This window comes from Spermophilus citellus, assembly GCF_964194105.1.
Source record: "Spermophilus citellus genome assembly, chromosome: 1".
In the NCBI taxonomy this organism is placed as follows: domain Eukaryota; kingdom Metazoa; phylum Chordata; class Mammalia; order Rodentia; family Sciuridae; genus Spermophilus; species Spermophilus citellus.
This window is the reverse complement of record NC_138182.1, coordinates 71,810,772-71,827,110: the sequence shown is the minus strand read 5'-3', so window position 1 is coordinate 71,827,110 and position 16,339 is coordinate 71,810,772. Positions and strand designations below refer to the sequence as shown.

General features: G+C 38.2%; 1 protein-coding gene across 2 annotated transcripts in view; it reads right to left on the bottom strand.

The window, feature by feature from the left end:
- LOC308657875 (sacsin) overlaps positions 1-16,339 on the bottom strand; it is an 88,913-nt gene that overhangs the window by 46,409 nt on the left and 26,165 nt on the right. The window lies entirely within an intron of this gene.

The following is a 16,339-nucleotide window of genomic DNA, read 5'->3' as shown; positions in this document are numbered from 1 at the left end:
GAAGGGTTAGTTAGATTTTGGAAACACTTATTCAATCATTAAGATAATATGTATTGCATTGCTATAGGACTCTCAATGGACAGGTCTCAATGGTGGGGACACAGTGAACAAAACAAAGTCTCCAAGTAGTTTAATGGGTAGAGAGTTTCAGTTTTACAAGATGAAAAAAGAATATGGAGATGGATGGTGTTACACAACATTATGAATGTATTTAATATCACAGAGTTGCACATTTTAAATGGCTCAGATGGTAAATCTAGGATTATGTGCATGCTACCATAATAAAAAATATATATTTTTTTAAAGTAGTTCAGAAACACAAAAGGAATTGATGAGAAGACCTGCCAAGGTTTGGTGCTGGTGGCAGCTAGAGGGCAGGCTGTAGGCTAATTATGATACAGGTCACATCACCATCCAGACATTTAATACTATACCCTGGCTGGCAGGTGACAATAAGCTGCCAAAGACGTCAAGGCCAGGAAGAGAACAAAAATGAATGATGCAAAAGTGATAAAATATGAGCACTAATATCATAGTTGATATTAGTGAAGGAGAGACCTCAAGTTCTGTAAGGTTTTGTGTTCCTGTGTAGAAGGAAGATTTCTAAAGTATGTTATCTAAATAAATGACAGGATTAGTTCATTAAAAGCCATCAATGAATACATATGAGTTGAAAGAAAGAAAAAATCAATCAGAATCTAACTTCCAACTTAGTGAGAATCTTAAGGAGTAGAGGGTTCAAATGATTTTCCCAAAGTCAAAGTCACATAGATGAGAAATGGTAGAGCCATACCTGGAACATAGGTCTGCTTCCAAACAGCAGGCTCTTTCCAAGATGGAATGGGCTAAACTGGTGGTAGTTATTAAAAACCAATAAATATATGTTTAAAGAATAAAAAATAAATCCAAAGTCTCTAACTTCATGCTTTCATTCTGAGAAAGGAAAACAAAAATAGATGAATAATGTATGAATTCCTCCTATGATATCAGATAAATACTATTTATAGAAGGAGGGGGTGTGCAGAGCAAGATAGAAAAGCAAAGAAGACAGAATATTATAGAATACTTTTCTGAGAATGGACTTTAATTAGAGGCCTGAATAAAATGAGATTGCACAAAGAAAGTGAGAAGAAAGCAAACTCAGAGCAACCAATGTAGTTCACACTCTGATCATCTTTGACCTGAATGGGTAGCATCATATCCCTACCCTGTCAGAGACCTCTAGTTACTTCCTCTCCAATTCATTCCCAACCTATGATAACAACAGATTCAGAATTGATATCTATTTTTTGTAATTTATGGCTTCCTATAGCTATAAAGAGGTCTTTGAGAAGAGGTGCTTGCTTAGGAAATATTAAGAAGGGTGGAAAGAAGGATGAAAGGAAAGAAGTGGAAGGAGAAAGGGAGGGAGTAAGAGAAGGATGAGGGCAGAAAGAAGGGAGAAGAGACAGGAAGGAGCACCTGGAAAACATAAAAAGGCAGAAATAAATAAGTTCATATATTATTTGTAGTTCTACCACTAGGTACATTTCTGTACATTGCCATTACTGTAAGGATTTTTAAATATGTTTGCAGTTTTATCATGAGTACATAGCATCTTCCAACATTTTATCATTGTATAAACCTCATTTCTAATTTCTGCATAATATTCCACTGAGAAGAAATGTCTTGGTCTACTTAAAGTGTTCACTTTATTATTTCAAAATTGAACACTTCAATAAATATTTTGGTTCATTGCTTTTACCACTGTCTCTGATGAGAAGGAAATTTGCAAAATAACATGTTCTAAGAAATGTTTACTTAAGTCTTTTAACTCATTCTGCAGAAACAGATTCTCAAGTGCAACAGTATGACATCAAAACATTAGGCCCTTCCTTAAGAGAGAGTCCATACCAATAAGCCATGGAAAGGCACCGTACCACTTGGTAAGCCTTTTTTAAAAAAATATATATATTTTTTAGTTGAAGATGGACACAATACCTTTATTTTATTTATTTATTTTTATGTGTTGCTGAGGATTGAACCCAGTGCCTCACATGTGCTAAGGCAAATGCTCTACCACTGAGCTATTACCCCAGATACGAGTAAGCCCATTTCAATTGTGGAGAGAAGCAAATACAACTGATTTACTGCACAAGCTGGACTCCACAGGATTGAAGCAGAAAACAAAATTAGTCCTTCTCATGATATCCACATTTTAAGTTGCTTTTCTCTCTCCTCATCTCTGGATGAAATATCTGTCAGGAATCCAAGTTCCCATCATTCTCTAATGATGAACTTCTTCTAATCCCTAAAATGAACTTATTTTAGTAATTATTTTAGTAACTGAAAAACCTATCTTGAGTAATAATTTTGGTCCAATATAAAAATTATTAAATAGCTACCAGGATCCCTTTACCCTGATATTCTCCCTTTACCCTCCCTCCATTCTCTGTCACACAAATTGGTGTGGCCTGCAGTTTTAAAGAATAGTGTGTGTGTGAGAGTGAACTCTCCAGTAACAGGGCTTGGTAATTTTATGTGTCTCATAGCATGTCTTTTATCACAGGGAATCAATCAGTCATCCCTTCTGGTGAATGTTCACTAGTTACACGAAGACAAAAGTAGAGCTAATTATTATTCTTTGTTTAATGAGTCAGCATTTTACAAGATTCCTCAGGCAGAAATATTGAGGCGAACTTGGAAGAAGAAAAGATATAAAATAGGAATAAAATAAAACCAAGAAAAAGATGTTTCCATGAGATTTAGAGAAAAGCTTTAAGAAGGAATGGGCAGTGACAAATATCACATACACATAGGAATTGACAACTAGAAGGCTATCATTGGCTTAGTTCTGTGCTCTAGAACTTTCAAGAATTTTCCAATGACTAGTATCAGGTTCTAGTTATTCTGCATGGCATGAAAGGTCCATTGCAACTTAACCCCCATCAATCCTGTGGGATTCTTGTAGGTCATACACATAATACACTCTGTTTCCATAACCAGCTGATAACCATACACAACATTTATGGAGTCTTACTATGTGTCAGGCACCTATCAAAACCCATCTGTGATTTAGCTCACTCTCTCTTCCCAACAATCCCAAGAAGTATATGCAACCTCAATTTTCAGATAAGAAAAATGAGACTAAACATCCTACCTATATTCTCAAAGATAATACATGGGAAATACAGGATTTGAGCCCAGGTAACCCAATCCCAGTGTCAAATTATGAAATAGTAAATGTTAATCTGTAAGTACTGCTCCCTGTTGTCTGTCTAGCCCCATGCTGTACATGGGTTGTCTCCACCTACCTACCATCTTCTTCCCATCACTGTTCATCTGATAAATCCCTAAGTCCTCAAGCAAGAACCACCACTCCCACAGCTTGCTTATATACCTCCATGATTTTTCTATGAAATTTGTCTTTACATTGGTATTATAGCAAATATCACAGTTTTATTAATTATAATTAATTTTTCTTTTTTGCAATAAAAATTCTTTTACATCCCTTTTTGTATCTTAAAGGCTTAGCACAAAGAAATAGGTAACAAATTTACCTAAAACATGAGACTTTGAATGAATGATTTCATATGGGTGAATACTAACTTTAATCTTGACATTAGTCAACAAGGTTCTATTTTGGTTTTGGTTCTATTAGACATTCTTTTGGCTGCAAGTAACTGATTGCCTGACTAGCAATAGCTAAGCTGATAAGGGTTTTGGGTTTTTTTTTTTTCCTCATGTGTCAAGAAGTCTGTAGGAAGGACATACCTCAACAATATCAGGACCAGAGTCCTGGTGGCCTTTTGTGTCTTTCTCTCTTTGTCCTAAAAGGCTAACTAGCTCTACTGTATTCACATTGAATGAACAATTCAGTAGGAAGAAGGAGAAGAGGGAGAATGTCAGTCTATTTTATCAGAGAAACAAGAAGTTTCCCATGAGACTTCTATTTCTCTTGTATTGGCCAGAACTTTATCACATGGCCACCTCTAGTTGTAAGGAAAACAGAGAATATGAATTCTTACCTTTCTAAGCCTCTACAATGGAAGGTTTCAGCAAGAGAGTAGAGACTCATGAGTGACTATTGGATCATCCAACAATGTCATCTACATCATCGCCCTAATTTACTCAGCAAAATTATTTTAAAGTGTCCACAGAAATATTAGAAAGCAACAACTATTAAGTTTTAAAAGCTTGCTAGTAACATATTCAAAAGATATTTTTTAAAGGCTATTAGTGAAGGATATCTCATGCAAGTAATTTTTCTCTGCCTTGGGATGGGAATTTGGGCAGATCCCATGTCTTTTCTGTTCATTCTCATTTAATGATAGTCTTGAGGTCACTTTAAATTTAAGAAAAAAATCATATTAATTTTATGATTGGAACAAGTATAGCCAGTCATAAAATAAAATTTCTACCTTCAATCTCCATTCAAATATTGTATCTGTCCTTGTTCCTGCCCACAGTTCCTTTTCCATGAAGGAGTCATGAGAGTTTCTGCTCTTTTGCTGTTCCCCCAAATAGTTACCAGCTATTTGATCCCACCCAGGTCAAAGCTAGAAATATGGGAAAGAACCATAGGATGGCTTGAAGCCCTGTGGGTCTCTGTCAGGTGATTAAAGCTCACCCTTCCTCTCATGGCAGTCTTTGGAAAGTCTTACCACTGAGGACCTCTGTGGACCCTGCTAAGTACATTTTTATATCTTATGTTCACTTGTGTCTCCTTACACACCTTCAGGCATTCCATATCACCTCCCACTTCTTGTTGCTGGAGTCCCTCTTCCCCATAAGAAGACCCTATAGAAGAGACTCCAAACCTACCCATCTCTGATGCACTGCCACTTGGCTCAGGTGTGGTCTGTGGAAAATACCCTTACCTGACAAGGGTCTCTCACATCCCTTACCTGACAAGCTCAGGCAGTACAAGCCAAGGATAGTCCAGCCACCCCTCCCTGCCTCCTGAGGGTGTTTTAGCTTCAGCATGAGTCAGACCTGGGCCCCTGGGAGTCTGTGGTTCACCAGGCCTGGTGAAGGAGGTAACTCCCCTCTACTCTTGTCTATAGCAACATCTGTGACCAAAAGAAAAGAAAATCTCTACAAAATTTCTCTCCCTGTCTTACTTCTGCCTCAAATGTTCCAGTGTCATCTCTGCTCTTAGGTGTTTTATAAACAGTGTACATGAGGAGGGATTTGTCATCCCCCCCCCCACAAATTGGTATACAGTATCTACTTTCAAAACTAAAGTAAGACACATTTTTGTTTAGAACATATTTTATCTTAGATATACATGAGCCCCTAGTACTTTGTTCCTTCAAAATTTTTAAATTGTGGTAAAATATATAGAACTTCAAATTTACCATCTTCACCATTTTGATATATAGTTCAGTGGCAATAAATAAATTCAAAATTTACAGCAATTACCATCATCCATCTTCATAAATCTTTCCATCTTGTAAAAACTGAAACTCTGTACACATTATATAATAACCTGCCATTTCCCCTCCCCCAGCCTCTGGCAACTACACTCTACATTCTTTCTCTATGATTTTGATGACCCTATGTACCTCATATAAGTGGAATCATACACTATTTGATTTTTTGTGGCTGCCTTAATTCACTTAACATAAGGCACTCATTTTGTAGCATACTGCAAAAATTTTCTTTTGTGTGTGTGTGTGTGTGTGTGTGTGTGTGTGTGTGTGTGTGTGGTATTGGGATTGAACCCAGAGCCTTGCACATTCTAGACAAGCACTCTCCCACTGAGCTAAATCTCCAGTTCCCCAAATTTCATTTCTTTTGAAAAATATTCCATGGTAGGATGTATTCTGCTTATCCATTCATTGAAATTTTTGTATGGTGTTAGTTAAGGGTTCAATTTCATTCTTTTGCACCATTTGCCCAGCACTCTTTGTTGAAAAGATTGCCCTATGCCCATTAAATGGTATTAGCACCCCTGTCAAAAATCATTTGACCATGTATTTAAGAATTTACCTCCTGGCTCTTTTTTTCTATTCTACTGTCCTGACTTTATGTTAGCTGAACACTGTAGTGATTACTAAAACTTTGTAGTAAGTTTCGAAATTTGGAATATGAGTTCTCCAACTTCGTTCTTCTTATTCACTTTGGATATTTGAAGTCCCTCAAGATTCCATGGGAATTTTAGGATGAATTTATCTATTTGTGTAAAAAGTATCATTGGTATTTTGACAGGGATTGCATTGAATCTTCAGATCACTTTGGAGAACAGTGACATTTTAATAATATCGCATCTTCCAAGCCCTGACCATGGTGTGTGTTCCATTTATGTATGTCTTTTTAAGTTTCTTTCGGGAATCAAGGTTTTGTAGTTTCATTGTATAAGTCCATCGGCAATTTTTTTATATTAAATACACATTTTCCAACTCAAATTGTGTTCTCATAGAACCCAAGAGAGAAAAGCATACAAATAATATATCAATCAATAACCATATGTGCAACCATATGTACTTCACCAATTTATAGTTCAAACCCCAACCACACACCAGAATCTGGCAGTTAAAAAACACCCCCCAGCTTCTTTAATACTCCCACTTTCATATGCATAGAGATATGAAATACGAAGTAGAGGTAAATCCTATGAAGAAATACAATGGGCAGAGGACTAGAAAATTATGTGGGTCAGTGTGCTACAATATAAGGTGCCAACTGAGAAGGGGACCAAACATGTGGGGGAAAAAACACAAAGGAAACAGTAGGATGCTCTTGGGGATCTAGGAGACATGATCTTCACCCCAATGTCAAGTGCAAGGATCTTTGATTTCTTCTCCATAAAAGGGAAATTAAGCTATTCTAGGTCATTCTCCTTATTGCCACAATTTCCACATAAAGTACTTGAGATGACGCTCACATCAGAATCCTACCTGCTACAAAATTTCTACATGGAATATCAAATTTTCTACCCACTGAAAATTTTGACATGAAAGATCTCTTCTAAAATCAAAGAACCTATTCAATTGAGGCATTCTTCAAACTGATGGATATTTTTGTACAATACTGGCTTTTGCTTTTAAGTTCACTGGGTATTATGTCTTTAAGGGGGAAGCACTTCATTTGTATTTATAGTCTTACAAGACAGCTGGTGTGTATGAGGTATGCGTGTGCTTGGGCATATAGAAAACAATTGTCCCTTTCTTTTAACACACTATGAGTGATCATGACTCTGAGCCATAATGAACTGCTACCACTGATGGAAACTGACCACAGGACTTCCCACCATGTGTGCACAGAGGCTACACAAGTGCAGTAGGCATCTGTGAAAGCCTGAAATTCCTCGTACAGTCTTGGCAGAGGGAAAAGGAAGCAGGTAGCACCCCTGATCCAAGACAGCAGGACTGAATATGATACCGCATGGTGCCATTATAATACTTTTTACCTCATCTAGCACAAAACCGAGCATCTCTATGCTTACCTCTTGGACCTTCTTCCCTTCCTTATCCTTGAGTTTCTAACCTCAGTGTTGTTAGACCCCCCCCGCCCCCGCCATGCAGCCTCTCATCAGATACACTTGAACTTGAAAGAACAGAGAAGTGCATTCTCCCACATGTATTTCATTGGCTCTCCATCAGGCTCTCTTGAGGCTTCCTGGGGACATTCCCACACCTGCCCTCTGTCTCCCCAAAGCCCTCAATTTGCCATCTGCTCCCCCCAGAGGCACCACCAGCATCGCCTTTCCCTTCCCCTCAGGCCTCTCTGGGAGTGAATATTCAGGTACACATTCCATTTGGACAAACAATTTTGAGTTCAGAACATGATTACATGTGAAATGAGTTGGAGACCCAATATCTGAGAAGCATGATGGAGACTTGCAGGTGGCAGTCTGGGTCTAGTAGAAAGTGTACAGAGAACTAGAGCAAAATCAATGTGAATAGTGAACTCAGGATGAAAAGCCATGAACCAATGGCTTCTCTGTGTCACTTAGAGTGAAAGTCAGTGAACTTAGCCTAACAAACCCATAGTGATCAATCCCTGCTCTGTCATGGCCTCATCTCCCCTGGGCTCCCTGTTCCCCCAGCATCCCTGAATCACCTTCCCCATCTCTATCATAGCCACAGTTGGCACCTTCAGTGTTTGAGCATCAAAGCTTGCTCCCTGCCTGAGAGTCTTTGTACCTGCTGATTTTCCCCTGCTTGGCCTGATCCTCCAGAGGACATTTCTCACCCTCTCATCTCCTTTACATCTGTGCTTAGGTGTCATTATTTCCAGGAGGCCTTCTTGACTGGCCTATAAAAATGGCAACACCCCCCCATGCTGTGCACCTCTTTTCATCCCCCTTAAATTATTGTATTTGCTCCATCACATTTTTCTACAGATATATATTCAATTGTCTATTTGGACAATGTCCATCTACAACTATGCTTGTGCCCCAAGAGAGCAAAGTGAACATGTTTAAGTCACTACTTTCTTCCCAGCACTTACAACAGGTTTTTAACATGACACAATAATCTCAGTCTACTCAGGCTGCAATGACAAAACAGCAGAGTCAGGGTGACTTCAATTACATTGACTTCTCACAGTCCTGGAGGCTGGAAGCCCAAGATCAAGAAGGAGGAAAGGTGGTTTCATTGGAAGGCTTTATGCTCACATAACCTCTTGGGTGTGTGACTGTGGGCAGAGAGAAGAAGCAAGCTCTCTGTTGTCTCCTCTTACAGGGCACTAATCCCATCTTTGGGGCCCCACCCTCATGACCTCATCTTACCCTAATTACCTCCCAAACACCTCATCTCCTAATAACATCACATTGGAGGTTAGGGCTTCAAACATGCATTTTAAGGGGAAACAGTCAGTCAGTCCACAGCACCACAGGTATTTAATAAATATTGCTTAATAACTGAATGCTCATTACTGGTGCATCCTGAACTCCCAGACCTGATACCCAGGGTATTTGTACCTCTGTGCCACCTCCTCCCCTTGCCCTAGTCTTGGTTTCCTTGGTGGAAAAACTATAAACTCATTGTATAATTGTATGCAGCCGTGAGTCATGCTATAAGAACGACCTTCAGAAACATGCCAAGTGAAAAAAGCCAGTCACTAACGACCACACACTGTATGATTCCATTTAGATGAAATGTCCAGAATTGAGAAATGGAAAGCAGATTGGTGGTTCCCAGAGACTGTGGGGAGTAGGAATGAGGCATGATTAATAATGGGCATGGGGTTTCTTTAGGGAATGACAAAAATGTTCTAGAGTTAGTGGCAATAGTTGTACAATCTTGTGAATAAAAAACCCCACTGAATTGTACTCTTTAAACGGCACATTTTATGATATATAAATTATCCGATAATTTACATTGAACAAAAAAAGGAATAAGCATGGTAGCTGACATGAATACAAAGGTTTTTCTAAGACCACCATGTGTAAAATTCCTCTAGGCACAAAAACATTTGAATGTGGCCTTTCTAGGGAGCTCCCAGTTTGTTGAACTGTATTTGTACAGTGCTCTCAGCCCACTACCAGAATGGTGAGAAACAGCAGCTTTGCTCCCAAGACACGTCACGGTTTAGATGTGGTGTCCCCCTGAAAGTTCACTTGGGAAACAATGCAAGAAGGTTCAGAGGAGAAATGATTGGGTTATAGCCTTAACCTAATCAGAGAAGTAATCCCTGAGAGGATTAACTGGAGTGCAGGGTATAGCTAGAGGAGAAGGGACTTGGGGCATGGCTTTGGGGTATATATCTGTATCTGGTAAGTGGAGTCTCTTTCTCTGCCTTCTGGTCACCACAATGTGAGCTGCTTCCCTCTGCCTCACCTCAAGCCCCAAGGAATGGAACTGGCCTTCTAGGGCTAAGACCTCTGAAACCATGAGCTCTCAAATAAACCTTTTCTCATCTACAATTGTTCTGATCGGATCCTTTAGTCACAGCAGTGAAAAAGCTGAATAAAACAACACACATCAGAACATCCGAGTTCTTTTCACTGTCATCTCTCATTCTCCACCCACCAGGGACATCCCCTCTTCCCCTTTAATACTGTGCTCCATCTAGTACCTCTAACTCACCCAGCTTGCTCATGTGGCCTCTGCACACACTCCTCCATTCCTCAGCCTCCATCCCCCTTCAGATTCAACCCACGTGTCCTTTGGGGGACACCTGATGCCTCATGAGATGTCATCAAAGCCACCTCATTTCTGCTACTTCATCTGTATCTCCCACCCCTTCCTTATGCCAGGAGCTTGTCCAAGGGAGGGCATCTGGATCACTAGCTCCTCTATCCAAACCTGACACACAGCAATCCCTTCCAGGGAAGACTAACTCCTCCCCCAGAGAGGCTGTGGACCCAGATGGAATTCCTGCAACAGGTCACAGTCATCCTCCCATAGGCCAGACAAGTGAGAAAACTTCCCTTCTCTCTAGGCACTAACTGTATATCCTTGGTGAACTTCTATTTTTAGTTTCATTAAACATGCTCTGGGAAATAATGTCATGTTTCTGAATTAGCATTTCTGCCTTTTCTGCTTCCAGAGAGAGCATTCCTAGAGTGCTGTGAAAGTTATAAAGTAGGAGTATACAGACTTTACATGAGGTTTTGGTACTGATTTTTTATTTGTCTGTATGTTTTTTGTTTGTTTGTTAATTTTGGTATTGGGCATTGGACCCAGGAGTGCTTACCACTGAGCCACATCTCCAGCCGTTTTTGTTTTTTATTTTGAGACAGAGTCTCACTAAGTTGTTGAAGGCCTTGCTAAATTGCTGAGGCCAGCCTCAAAGTTGCAATTCTTCTGTCTCAGTCTCGCAAGACTCTAGGATTATAAGTATGCACCACCATGCCTGGCCCTTCTGCTGTTAATTTTTTTTTTTTTTTTTGCTATAATTTTCAACTCATCTGCATCATACAAATTGATGGATTCATTGTGATATTTTCCTGCAGGCATACACTGCACTAATCCCGTCTCTCCACTCTTCTTCTACCGTTTTTTCCTCCCTCTATATATCCCTCCCCACATAATCCCTGTATAGTGTCTAAAAGTCCCTCTTCTACTCTCAGAATATTTGTCTTCCTGTGTCTGTCTCATTTTACTTAACATCATGTCCTCCAGTTCCATCCATTTCCCACTGTTCAATTTCATGACAGCTGGTTGTTTGGTTACCAAAAATCCTAGGTTATTTGAAGGCAGCTTTGCTAAAACAAAATTAACCTGTAAGGGTCTCAAAGGTAGTCAAGCTTACATACTTCGACTGAGTGACCCAAGGGGACTTTGCATGAGAAAGGAAAAACATACGTCAAGCCCTCAGATATTGTGAAGTGACACCTCTTGAGTCGTATTGGCCATTTCAGGGACTATTAAAGCCAGGTGTGAATTCCTTTTACATTGATTAAAATATTTTATTAAACATCCTCTTTTGCAACATTTATAGAAAATATGGGAATACAGTGAGTTGGCTACAGCAGTAGTACATAAAAATAAACATATTGGATGCTAACAGTGTGTCATAATAGGATCTCAGCCCAAGTTACAATGGTAGGAAACTTATGACATAAACACCTGAAATATTCCATTATAAAACTGAAGAAATCAAACACACAAAAAAAGGAAATAATATGAGCATAGAATGCCACAGTGAACTTTTTCCTTTTTTCTCTGTCTCCAGGTATTGCTATTCCAATCAGTCAATTGTCTTTCTGCTTTGTCCTTTATTTTCCTGAGTCATTGTTCTTTATTTTCTCCTCTTCTCTCTCCTCTACTTCTGGTCTCACACCTACAGCTGAAAATCAAGTCACCCCTCTCAACTCACTTTTCACCAGTACAATTAGACGGATAACAACTTCCTTCCAGGTTATTGTGAAGTGGAATAAGGCTGTCACTAACCTAAGTGGTACTCATTTATTCATATAATTAAAAAATGAGGTACCTTTTGGTGTTGTGAAAAAGAAACATAGTTTTTTGGCTCAGGAATCACACCACTTCAGGGTAATGGTAATCAGGAAGGGATTACAAGATGGCAGACTCCATACTCTATTCTCCTCACTCTTGGCCTCTTCCTTTCCCTCTCTTGCTTTGTCATCTGCACAGTCAATGCCAATGTGAGGGAAAAAAATGAAAAGTAGGCAAAGGATATCCTAAACATCTTAAACTCTATGTTAGTTTTCCCTCACTGTAACAAAATACCTGAGATAATCAACTTAAAATAAAAAGGTTTATTTTGGCTCAGAGTTTAAGAGGTCTCAGTTGGTAGCTGATTAGTCCTGTTGTTTGGGGTCTATGGGGAGTCAGCACACGGCAGAGCAAAACTGCTTTCCTCATGGCCAGAAACAAAAGAGAAAAGCCAGGGGCTGGGTCCCACAACCCTATTCAAGCATGTCCCCAGTAACCTAAAGACCTTCCACGAGGCTCTGCCTCCTAAAAGTTCTCAGTAGTGTCACCCTGTTGAACAAGTCTATAACACATATACCTTGAGGGGACAATTAAGATAATTTTACCTTCCTCTCCTGATGTTTCCTACTCTTTCCTCCACACCCTCCTCAATTCTGTCATTCAGGAAATATTAGCAGTGTACTTTCTACCTGTTGGCATTCTGCCAGGAACTGAGAAATCAAATGTAATATCTCTTCCTATATGGAGCTCAAAGAAAGGGATGATACACAAATTTAATAAACATAATTTTGATATAAAAGGGAAAGTGTTGAAGTAAAGAACTTATCCAAGTCAATAGTTACTGCTAAATGACTAGAGGCTGTCTTTTGTTAACAGGGTTTTCGGAACTACCGCCATGGCTAATTCCCCAGTCATGATAATGATTGCCTTCTGAGGTTGATTTTATACCTGGGATAAATTATTTTGAATCTTTATTCCCAAGAATACTACACAGCTAATCACCCAGGAAGATCTATCAGGTATGTCATTGATTCTATAATACTTCCCATCTAGACAATGCTTTGGTAAAATTTCACTTCATGTGGCTTGCTTACAAGAATGCATCTTTCTTTCCATTTCCTTAGATCTTTAGAAAAGATGAGGCAGACTCAGTACCTGTCAACAGTACTTATTCTTAATGGCTTTGGTGGTGTCCTTTGATCGTTGCTTGCTTCTTCACAAAGGAAAGCAATAGCCAATACTACTCTCAAATGTATTTATGTTTTAACAGATGATTTTAATTTCTATTGCTCTGTGGAATATGGGGTTCATATTTTGAAAATGTTAGCCCTCAACTACCTCTGAAATCATATTGTGAGTATAATTGTTCATTTAAGGCAATAATTAAGATGGTGAGAAACTCAAAAACATACCTAACATTAGCAATAATATAATAATAACTGCCATTAATTAACGACTTAGTTGACACCAAATGCTTATTTACTTTTAAGTGTTCTACAAACACTATCTTATGTAATCTGCCCTACAATTCTATGGAGCATTTTTATGCCCATTTTACAGATGGTGGAGGAGAAATTCAGAAAGTTCATAACTGCTCAAAACCTCACACAGGATAAGATCTCACCCTGTCCTGGGGGGGCCCAAAGTCTGGGTTTTTCATCACAGTACATGTCCCCATATGGGTTTGTCAATGGCATCACTAAAGAAGTTTACCCTGGAGAAAAGATGAGTTGTTATGGTTTGAATGTTCCCACCAAAACTCATGTTGATATTTAACTACCACTGTGAGGGTTGAGAGATGGGAATAGATATGACCTGGTGGTTAGGTCATGATGACTCTGTCCTCATGGATACATCAATCCATTATGGACCAATGTATTAATGGGTTTATGGGGTATCTCAAAAATGGGTCTGCTATAAAAGTCAGTTTGGCCCTGTCTCTTATATAAACCCCTCTCTTTGTGATGCCCTAAACTACTTTGGGACTCTGCAGGAAGACCCTCACCAGCTATGGTTCTTCAACTTTGGACCTCCCAGCCTTCAGAATAGTGAACTGAATAAATCTTCTATTCTTTTAAAATTAGCTGGTCTCATATACTTTGTCATAGCAATGGAAAAAGAACTAAGACATGAGTCCAGGGGAAGAGTATAATATTAAAGGGGAGAATGACTTTCATGTATAAAAGCATCTGTGGCTCTAGATACATATAAATATTGGTTCACTATAAAGAAAAACATTTCAACAACTAGAAAAATACTCATTCTTAATCAATTGTCTCTAAATATGTACAAAATCCATATATCCACACTATCATGTCTAATTCTCAGATAACCCTGCAAGGAAGACATTGGATCCACATTTATATCTGCAATCATAATCAGAATTCAAGATCCAGAGAGGGTAAGTAATTCATCTAAGCTTTCCCTGCAAATGCAAATCAGTTTTGGAACCCAAGTCTTGCTCTATTTCTCCTGTGTTGCCCTGCTCCCTACTTTGAGGTAAGGACATTGAATCAACACTCTGCTTGAGATTCTTAAGATCATGGTCAGCATTCTTTAGGGACAACAGGGTCCTAAAATATCTCCTAAGGGCTAATTGAAATCTTACAATCTCAAGAACATGGCAATTTTAGAGACTGGTTGGATGCAGGTAGCACAAAGCCCTCACACATACATGCTGGAAAACAATTCTACAGATTGACTATCCCTTATTCAAAGTGTTTGAGCTCAGAAGACTTTTGGATTTAGGATTTTTCAAATTTTGAAATATCTGGATATACATAATGAGATATTTTGGGAATGGGACCTAAGTCTAAACATGACTTTAATTTATGTTTCAGACGCACCTTATAAATATAGGTTACAGATAATTTTATATAATATTTTTGGTGCACCTTCATTTGACTGTTGCCTCATGTGAATGAGGCTAGGGATGGAATTTTCCACTTGTGCTGTCATTCTCAAAAGAATTCAAATTTTGGAGCATTTCAATTTCATATTTTTGGAGTTGAAGATCTTCCACCTATACCAAATATATAGAATACATAAATATGAACTGCAGAATAGAGGTATAAGCATTCAGCAAAAATCTTACAACTATCTGCTGATCCAAAAATAACCCTACAGTTGTCTACTCTATTCAGTTAGTTATAGCAACTGAGTTCGTTTTCTTAAAATATATTTCCTTAATTCCAAAATAATACATCAGATGGAATCCTTAGACTACATTTTTATTAACCCCCACTGGCCAGAAGAAATTGAGAAACATGAGTTTATTTGTGAAAAATAAATGGGAATCTTACTTAGGATTTTTTTCATATTTATTTTTAATATTTCTTGCTTACTTTCACATAGCTGTTTGTTTATTTCTGCAGTGCTAGGGATCAGACCTAGGGCCTCACATTATGCTAAATTAGCACTCTACCATTGAGCTGCATTCCCCATCCCTCACTCAGGTTTCGAAAAATTAAAAAACAGGTTTTTCATCTCACTTCTAGGTGTCTGAATTCAGAGTGGTATTGTCAATGAACATTTCAAAGGGTCATTATTATTTCTGTAGACTCAATGCTACAATAATTCAAAAGATGAATTCTGGAAACCATTCCCACAAACTAACATATCTATGAAATCTATAAACTTGAAAAGAATGTTTTTCTTTGTATTTTATTAAAAGATAAGCATGCCACAGCCTTCCTCATATAGAAGAGATTATAAATGGCTACACACATTTGCTGTCTTGTAGAACAATTATAGTGGTTGGCAGGCACCCACAACTGGAGGGGACACAAAGAGAACACCAGTTAGAAATAGGTCAAGGGAGTTTTATAAAGGAAAATTGGGAATGGATCCACAAAAAAACAAAATGAATGGATTTTACATAATTACTACAATCGAATAGAAACTTCATCTGTTAAAATCCTACATGTTGTTCATTTCCCAAACAATTTTAGATTTTCTCTTGGAAGAATTTCACTGGATACACTAGTTATAAAATTGAAAAAGATGTCTATTTACTTATTGATTATTTTTAAAAAAATGAAAGATTTGAAACACTAAGGACAGAATTTTTAAATCGGTAAAGCAAATAATAATATTCAAATTATATATTTTTTATTCTGAATTCACTCAAAAATATGTCTAAATAAAATCATATGCTATTTCATTATTTCTATAATTGTCAGAATGGGTAAATAATTTACTTAAAGAGCTCACCAATTTAAAAAAAAAAATTTAGAGTAAGAGAATACAGCTTAGAAAATACTTTTAAATTCTAGGACATTTTGGAGATTAGGTCGCTCTGGTTCCCCCAAACTTTTTTTTTTTGGTTTTGTGTATGGCTGACATTGAACGGCTGTTTTATGAAGGCATCATTTGTCTGCATAGGGTGATGGTTTGGTTCAGGCAATGCAGCTTAGGAGAAGCATTTCTGGAGTTTACCCAGAGGACAGCACAGTTCAGAGAATGCTATTCTTGAGCATGAACTTGCAACTTAATTTGTCATTTAAGTT